The sequence below is a fragment of the Rousettus aegyptiacus genome, unplaced genomic scaffold (genome assembly GCF_014176215.1).
Source record: "Rousettus aegyptiacus isolate mRouAeg1 unplaced genomic scaffold, mRouAeg1.p scaffold_m13_p_13, whole genome shotgun sequence".
Classification (NCBI taxonomy): domain Eukaryota; kingdom Metazoa; phylum Chordata; class Mammalia; order Chiroptera; family Pteropodidae; genus Rousettus; species Rousettus aegyptiacus.
Genome location: NW_023416288.1, coordinates 35900564 through 35910389, shown reverse-complemented (window position 1 = coordinate 35910389; position 9826 = coordinate 35900564). Strand labels below are relative to the sequence as shown.

Below are 9826 nucleotides of genomic sequence, written 5' to 3'. Positions count from 1 at the left end.
CATTGTCTTAATTCTTTCCATTTCTGAAAGAAAGTTTGTTTTTCCGTTCAATTACCAAAAGGCCCCTTAAAGAGACTTCTCCAAAACAGTGTATTCTCAAAGCAGAAACCAAGGCACACTTTCTCCAGGAACCTATGATGCTTTTTTAAAATGCAGATTCCCTGGGGCCTGCCCAAGATCTTCTGAATCAGAATTCCTTAGGAACGCGGGCCAGACTTTGCATTTAAAAACAAGTTTCCTGAGGAAAGAATAGACCTGGCTTATAATAGGTTTGCAGTCTATATGTGCTGAATAAACTAACATATAAAAGGGAATTTCCTGAATGATTCTAATGCAAATTAAGTGTTAAACACACACACACACACACACACACACACACACAGCTTTACTCTAGAAAAATATACAGAAGTAAAAAAAAAAAAAAATTGGTCTGCTCTTCCTACCCTGTCTTGCATATTTTCCCACTAATATTCCAAATTCTTGAAGTTCAAAGTCAGCTCAAGAACCCTGTTGTATCCCATTGTAGTGCAGATAGGAAAAGAGCTGGAAGAAGTGCTCTTATGCAGAATTTACAACCACCTTTGCGATCTTACTTCAAAGGCATAACGGCGATAGTCAATATTTATTGAGCAATGACAGTGGTCCATGTACTTTATAGGCATTGTCATACTTAATCCACACTCTCAGTAGATCAGATCTTATAAAATAGATATTCTCTCATAAAACAGATGCCATTATCCCCATTTTGTCCCTGAAGAACCTGAAACTCACAAAGAATTTGAATCCCAGTATGTTTTGCCCTCCAAAATTTGGGCTTTTCCGGCTGTGTGACCTGATGCCGGCGTCCACCCCAAGTAATTTTTGTTACTAGTTTTCTTTTGTTCGGCCCAAATATGTCCGATAGGCTCACCAACGCCCTAAATTACTTATTTAGTGCTATCTCTTTGACTTAAAGCTTCTGCTAAAATGCACATCCGTGGGCATTCATATCAGATTGGTTACGGAAACCCTTTCGATGAGGAAAGGGTGGCAAACGTGTGAGTTTGGATGCAGAGGTTGGGAGGGAGGCTTCTCACGGAGCAGAGGAGAGGGCACCGCTGACAGGTGGCTGTTACTCTCCCAAATTTACCTGGGACCAGTTTGCCCCAGAAGCCAACACCAACTTCTTCGGTTCTAGGGTCACCGACACCAGTCGCGTTTTGCCAAAAGCTGAGCTTTTCAGAGGCTCTCTAAGTACTGCGTACATACGAAAGTGGGGGATGCTCATCAGCTGGACAGAAACCGAGGATACGGTCGATATCAATTAAAATACGTATGTTGGTTATTTATGTGACTTCTATGTTGTTTTCTGCTATAAAAATGGATGCATTTAGGTTGGGATGCGATCTGTCAAATCGCAGTTTTGAGCTTTTCCTTAAAAGTTAATCCAGGGCGTGGTTGGAGTCCAGGGCCAGGGCAATGCTCCCAGCCATGGTCTCAGGGGAGAACAAGAAGGCCGGCGAGGAGGCCCGAGGAGCGCATGGATGCGTTCCTCGAGGAGGCGAGCCCACACCATTGCCATCCCGGTGGAAACTGCGTCGACAGGAACTGTTGAAGTACTTGGAATACTTCTTGCTGGCTGTCATTTATGGGTGTCAGATGGCTGCCCCACCCAACAGGACTGAAGCCATGTGGGAAGATTTTATAACCTGCTTAAAAGATCAAGATCCCGTATCTTCTGCCGCGCTTGAGGCCCAGTCTTGCTACCTCTTAACAAAGGCTGCTCTTTTTAGATCTTTGTTTTTGACTTTAGATGACAACTTTTATTATCAAAGTATGAGATATGAAGTCTAACAACTGGCTCGCAAATGTTCATTAGGCTTTTGCCAGCTCTTTTTAGATTGTTCTCTCCAGACCTGTTTACAGAGGAATGGTCAGAGATCCTGGCTACTCCCTGCCGAGACCGTCCACCGGATGGGAAGAAAGATAGAAGAGCCCGATCCAGAGAAAAATGCTTGAGAACACAACAGCTTCACAATTCAGAGTCCAGCATGTTCTGAGGCCAGCCCGGAGTTGACTATTTATTGCTTACCGCTTTGGAAAATCCGGTAAAATATGTTGAAGACAATGGGAACAAAGGGAAACAGACCGAACTATTTGTTCAACTAACATTCTCCATCAAGCTGATCAGACACCCTGAAGAACTGCCTCTCAGGCAATGAAGGGAGCGAAAGATGAACGAGTGCTTCCTTACAACTGGAGGCTTCTAGCAAGCGCAAAGCGGAGCTTTTGGAAGACCTAAAACAAAGAAACAGGAAATATCTGAGCTTTCAACAAACCTTTGACATATCAGATGTTATTCCTTTTTTTCCTTATGAGAAAGATAGCATTGTGCAGAAGTATTTTTCAAAGCAGTGTTGAAACTTCTGAATTTCCAATTAAATGTCTGGTTTTGATTAAGACTTTGCAAACTAATTACAACAATTTGTATAACTAGATGTTCTCTAGGCCCATGATGTGAATTGCCAAAGACTTATATTTTATAAAAATCAGTCATAAAAGATCCATTTGTTGTAACAGAAATTATTTCAGTCTATCACTTATCGGATGTGACACTGATAATCAAGCATCAGGGGTGGCCTTCAACATTTATGTGCCAGAATGCTTAGGGCAGGGCTGGGAGGGGCAGCAGTCATGATGCATGGTTCTTAAATAAAACGGAAGAAACAAGAAAGGAGACAAAAAAAAAAGTTAATCCAGCACCAAACCCTTCATTGTTCAAAAAGGAAGTGACCCCAGAGAGGTTAATGTCTTTTAATTTCATTTCATTTCATTTCATTTCATTTCATTTCATTTCATTTCATTTCATTTCATTTATTTCCACTGGAGTATGGTTCTTAATTGCAAGCTCTGTGAGGTCAGGAGTGGTGACTGTCTGGTTCACTGCATTCTCTCTGACGCTGTACCCAGAACAGAGAAGGTACTCAGTAAGGGTCTGTGATGAATGTTGAACTTGAAGCCTCTCAGAAAACCCCATGTTGGCTTTGTGACAGTGACTTCATATTTTCTAATCTTTCACCAAACAATAGATTGAACGTTGTAACAATTGCTTGAGTTATTAAATATCTGAGCCCATATGTAAGATTTCAAACATTCTTTTTTGCCATTAAAGATCTGATTAGAATAATGGAACAAAACAGAAAATATGATAGATGAGAACTGCGTCGAAGAATCAAATAAGTGTAAATTCAAAAATATCACAACGATGTTTGTTACTATTTTTCTTTCCTTTTGTTCCAGGAATGATATTACATTGCTCTGGGAGCAATGAATCATTTGTCATGTGCATTATACTCTCCTCCAAATAAAATAGCTGTGGAGGGTGGATTTAGAGACAAAAGCCTTTGCTAGGATAATATATTAAAACTGGTGATGGATAGCAGTTACAGGAATGTTTCGCTTAAGTTTTAAAGTCTAAAAAAATCAATCTTTAGATTTCTACAAGTTTGTTTTTATGGATCATAAATATGGAAGAACATATTATTCCTTTATTTAGGTAGGGCTGTTATTAAAGTACAATGGCTGTTTTGTTTTAGAAGTATATACTATTTAGAACTATTGGATATGGTTATAAGCAATCTATTTATTGTGGTTTATGCTAGTCGTGGATACTTCCATATTAGAATGAGAGAATTATAGAATAATAAAGTTAGAAAAGACCTCAAAAGATCATAAGTTATGGGCTTTGTAGATGTAACTGTTATGGGCTAGGCCACGTGGTAAAAAGTCTTTAAAATATCCATGCCCTCTGACCCAGTGATTCTACTTCAAGGAATTTATCATAAAAGTGTATTAAAAATATATGCACAAATATATATATACCATATCCCTATTTATAATAGCATGAAATTAGAAATAGCCTAGATGTGCAACAGTGGAAGATGAGCAAAATACTTTATGGATTATCTAATAATTTGCAACTACTGAAGTCATATTTGTTGACATGGAAAATATCCGCCATCTACTGTCAAGTGACCAAAATCTGAGACAGAGACAGAGTGTGGCGGGTACGGTGTCGTTGTGGTGAGTGCAGAGCTGTGCTGTGTTGTGTGTGCACGCTCACGGAGTGCACATGCCCATGGAAAGAGAATTGCCTAAATGTTAATCTCATGTTTGGACTAGGTCTTCCTTGTGCCTCATACCCCCTTAGTCAGCCTAATAGGCTTTGCTGTTGAAACAAGGTGAACTGGTGTAACCTGATGGCACATTGCTGCTGCCGAGAGGGTTTTCTCAACTTGGTGAGTCATCTGCAGAAACCCTCTCAACCTTCTGAGGTCTGTGCACATTTGGAAGAAGAGGGTAGTCATGCCCCATGAGGTGACCCTCGACCAAGGTGGGAGGGGAGCCAGTGGATAAATATGTCAAGTGGTGTGCTGGCAAATATTTAACATCCAGCTTTTTAACAAAAAGAGCCCTGATTTGTAGCATTCACCGATTTTCACAATTTAAGTACTCCCACCGCAGTTGATTTCAAGCCACCAACTGGATGTCACTGAATACAGTGTTAGCAAGAGGTGTACACAACAGGCTATGTCAAGCTGGGACAAGCAGGCCACTCATCTCTTCAATCTCTGAAGTGGACAACCTGAAGCACATTCCATGCATCTTTTCTCCCCAGCGGTACCCAGTGAGACGGAGCCCTCTTTGCCTGGAGCGGTGAACAATTTGATAACCCACCTTTGAATTACCCCTCCACCCTTCCCTATTTCCCTCTCTCCAGTCCTCTTGACGCCTGGGATCACTTCCCATAAAAAACAACTTGCAGGAGAACAGTATCGAAGGCTTTTTCTGGGAAAATCCAAAGAAAGACAAAAGTTATTTTGAGATATGACGATTCAGGGTAATTTGGATTTTTTTTTTATTAGTGTTTTTCAATGTCCTCAGTTTCTCATATCAGACATGTCACTTATGTAATTTAAAGGAAAATAAGTTATTTAAAATCGTTGGTAAATTCTATATATCATAATAGAATCTCTGGTAAGTTGGAAGGCATTATACACGTTAGGAATATTTTGCTGCGTCTGGAGCCACATTTGTTCTTCTCCATGCCTGTCTTCCTAGAATGCAGACATGAGACTGGTCCTTAGAAATGGGAAAGAAAAAAAGGATGTGAGCAGAAATGCAAGAATTAATAGAAAAGATAAACTTTCTTCATTTTTCTTGTCGGCTTGTTTTTTCTTTAATCCTACCAAGGGTCGCATATAAGTATTCATTAAAAGATAATGAAAATAATTACAAATGAGAAAATTATGATTCACAACATTTAATGGTGAGAAAAAGAATGTTTGCATACCATTCATATTAGAAAGATAATCATTAGCTATAAATGAGTTTTCAAAACTTGTCAGTTGACAAGGAAGAGATAACATTATCATTATTTTCAGGAAATATTTCATTCTGAGGAAACCTTTGCAGAAAAAAAAAAGAATCTTATAGTTAAAAGAGAATTCAGTTAAGCATCCAGATGCAAAAGCAAAGTATAAAAATCCATATTAGAAATGCTGTATTATGCATATGTAACGTTCACGAAATGGAAAAACAAAACATCAGCAAGAAATGTGTAGAACCCATACATAGAAAACTAAAATTTTACTGAGAAATATGAGCCTTAGAAAAATGGAGGGACTATCAGGTGAAAGGACTCGGAGTCCGTACCCCCATTCTCTTTTCACCCATGATGAGGCCAAGCTCCCAATAGCCACCCTGCAGAGCCTCAGAGAATTTTTGCAACTTGCTTCTCTCCCATTTGCTTTGTCTGGAGTTCCCAGCTGTGTATTTGTGTGATATACATGTACACACACACATATGCGCATACACGTAAATACATACACGTGTATATATAAAACCATACCTATAGAAAGAAATATACCGGAAAGTTTAAAAAATTCTATACACAGTAGACTTGTAGTGACATTATTTTCTTTATAATTTTTCCATTTTGTACAATAAGGCTGTATTATATATTACTTCTAGAATCAGAAAAGAAGGATTTGTACTCAGATTCAAACAGGATAAAACACTTTTAGATCCTCAGGTACTTAGGCCTAACTTCTCCCCATCAAGCCTGTATTACTCCCTACCTAGAGGCTGTCATCAAAATTCAGTCACCAAGTGTGAGACGCTTTGGGGCCAGGCTTTATAAACCCAGCCTATTTCAGTGACAGCGCTTGTCACAACAGGGAAGCTTCAAAGCGACATAGCTGAAATGATGTAGCAATATCTTGGAGTTCAAGGAGTGTTAAGACATGGTTTTGATGACATTGAGGGTGGCTCTTCTCTTGAGCAACTGATTTATCAGGTGCTGGCTTTTATTTCCTCTTCTTTGACCTCGAAGAAGCTCAGAGTGACAATTTTGTGTCACATTTTTTCCAACTCCCTAAGACCTTTAAATATATGTTTTGGGAATTGCTTTATGTACTTGTCCATCCTTTCTCCTTGATCTGATTATCTTATTTTATTTTGGCATCATTCTACTGCTTTTCTGTTTCTATAGAATCTGCTTGCAATCATTTTTGGAAGAGAAAAGAAACAAAAAATTAACAAACTAAATAGAACCAGAAACATGCTGTGTTCACTCAGGCCTTCCCAAGTCCCTGCGAGCTCCCTTAGAAGCACAGCTTGGTGCAGATGAAAGAATTAAATGGAAAAGGGAAGAGGCTTTTGTCGCGCCCTGCTCACAGGCCAGGCCCGAGTCAAGCCGCTCAGCTTCCCTGGACCTCTGCCTATGGAGAGTTTGCTTTCTTCCCCAAATTCTTTTGTCCTGCTTTCTGTAACCTATAAGAGTCACACATGTTACCTGCCATAAAATTAGTATATACAATGAGAGCCACCCTTTAACAAACATTTCATGGGGGCCTGGAATGTGTTTATAGAGCAGTGTGCTATATTAAAATGTTTGTATTCTTTACCCTGAAACCCAACTTCTCTGAGTTAATTCTAGAAAATTTCTTTTAAGACCCACTATCAAGATATTTAAAGCAGTGTCATTTATAATGACAAAAAAAATAATTTGATAGGGTATTAATATTCAACTCTAAGAAACCAGGATAAGTAGTTTCTCCAATATAATTTAAACAGTATAAATATTAAGATGATGTAGAAATATGGAAAAGAATATATAATAAAAGTAAAAGAAAGTACAAAACAAAACAAAAATTGTTTTTGATATGGCTGAATTTGAAATACGGTTATAAGAATATTTTTGAATAACTTTTGACAAAAAAGCCAAAAACGTACAGTGGAGAAAGGAAAGCCTCTTTAATAAATGGTGCTGGGAAAATTGGAAAACCACATGCAAAAGAATGAAACTAGACTGTTGTCTATCACCACACACTAAAATTAACTCGAAATGGATTAAAGACCTGAATATCAGATCTGAAACAATAAAATGCATAGAAGTAAACATAGGAACTAAACTCAAAGACCTTGGACTTAAAGAGGATTTATTTAATTTAACCTCAAAAGCAAGGGAAGGAAAAGCTAAAATAAATGAATGGGACTACATCAAACTAAAAAGCTTCTGCTTAGCAAAAGAAATCGTCAACAAGGTAAAGAGACAACCATCCAAATGGGAAAATATATTCGCAAGCAACACCTCAGATAAGGGCCTAATATCCAAAATTTACAAAGAACTCATACAACTCAATAACAACAATAAAAATAATCCAATCAAAAAATGAGCAGAGGACCTGTACAGACCCTTCTACCTAGAGAACATTCAAATGGCCAAAAAATATTTGAAAAGATGTTCAACATCACTAGCTATTAGGGAAATGCAAATTAAAACTACAATGAGATCCCAATTCATACCTGTTAGAATAACTATAATCGACAGGACAAATAATAACAAATGTTGGAGAGGATCCAGAGAAGAAGGAACTCTCATACTCTGCTGGTGAGGCTGTAACTTGGTACAGCCACTATGGAAAACAGTATGGAGGTTCCTCAAAAAACTGAGAATTGATCTACCATAGGATCCAGCAATCCCTCTACTGAGTATTTACCACAAAGACTGGAAAACCCATATCCGAAAAGATATTTGCACACCTATGTCTATAGCACCATTATTCACAGTGGCCAGGACATGGAAGCAACCGAAGGGTCCTATGATAGATGATTGGCTAAAGAAGCTGTGGCACATATATACAATGGAATATTACTCAGCCATGAGAAGAGATGAAATACTGCCATTTGTGACAACATGAATGGATCTTGAGATAATCATGCTCAGTGAAATAAGCCAGACAGAAAAAGGTGAAAATCACATAATATCACTTATATGTGGGATATAAACCTAAAAACAACAAATGAACAGGACAAACAAACAGAGACACTTGGACATGGACTATAAACTAGCGGTTACCAGAGGATAGGGGGTGGGGGAGGAGCGGGGAGGTAGACAGGACAAAGGGAGTCAAATATAGGGGGATGGGGAGGGTGAAGTGGGTAAAGGGGATCAAATATATGGCAGCTGAAGGAAACTGGACTTTGAGTGGTAAACACACAATAGAATATACAGATGTCAAATTATAATGTATATCTGAAAATTATATAATTGTATTAACCAATGTTATCCCAATAAACTTAATTAAAAATAAATTTTTTAAAGAATATTTTTAGAGTCTGGCAGGCAGGAAAGAATTAAATAATTATTATTAATATCAAATTATTAGTTGCTTTTTTGAAGCTTTAGTTTCAAAACTTTGGATAGACCTTAACATATGCAGGTATTAGTACTCATAAATGTTTTCTAACCATAAATTCTTCACCAATAGATATAATAATCATTTCAGAAAATGTCAAGATAAATTATTGCCTCATGAAAAACTCTGGACAACTTTCGTTGCAGTTTTAACAGTTTTCAGTCTTATTTTGGTTTTAACAGGACTAAGTTTTTTCCCAAGAGTTCATTTGCTTCTGCTGCTTATTCTTTATTGCTTATTCTTTACTGTAATTCTATGTTTGTGGCAAAATAATTATTTCCATAGCAACCAACTGGGATGTCTCAAGGAGAGGATTATGACTTCAGGAAAGAAATAAACAATGGGAGCAGATGAATGATGAAAATAAGCATGACTCTTCTTCTCAATAAGAATAGAAGAATTATTAGGATGAGACAGTACGCTGTAGGTCTTTCAGAATTATTTCAGCCTTAAAGAAAACTACTTCAGCTCAGTTTTCCAGGAGATATCAGTTACTCTAAGAGACGGCTACTCCTATTCCATAGATCACTGTAAGCAGGAAAGAGGTGGTGGTGGGGGAGCCTAATAATGTCTCCGCAATAGTCAATAGTCAATAGATAAAATAGACAGTAGTATCCACTACTGTGTATTAGACAGAAATGTACAGATATATGTATAGGTGCATAGCTGAACTACCTTTTTTTTCTTTGAATTTACATTTTTTCCCAGAACAAAAGGAAATCATGAAGAGTAGCACAGAGAAGAATAAGCGATTTGAAGACTTTGTTTAAATCAATCAAGGATTAATTTTTCTTATTAGAAAGCATTCAGGATAAATAGAACATGTGTTACATAATAAAGTGATGAATAACAAGACATGTTGGCAGCCCTACATGTATAGTACTTCAACGTACAGCGATTTGCATAGTGTATAATTTGCCCTTCCAGCTCTATGCTCCGTATGACAGCTATGCTGTCAGTTACCCCAGACAGCTGGCCAACACGCAGACTACCAGTCCAATAGAAGACCAGGAAATGTTTTTATTACCATTATTTTTTAAAATTAATTTGTTTATTTTAATTAGTTTCAAGTATACAGTACATTG

At 37.7% G+C, this 9826-nt stretch overlaps 1 pseudogene; it reads left to right on the top strand.

Moving 5' to 3' along the window:
- Window positions 1-1815: 1815 nt before the first annotated feature.
- On the top strand, window positions 1816-2400 carry LOC118610667 (annotated as a pseudogene).
- The last annotated feature ends 7426 nt before the right edge of the window (window positions 2401-9826 follow it).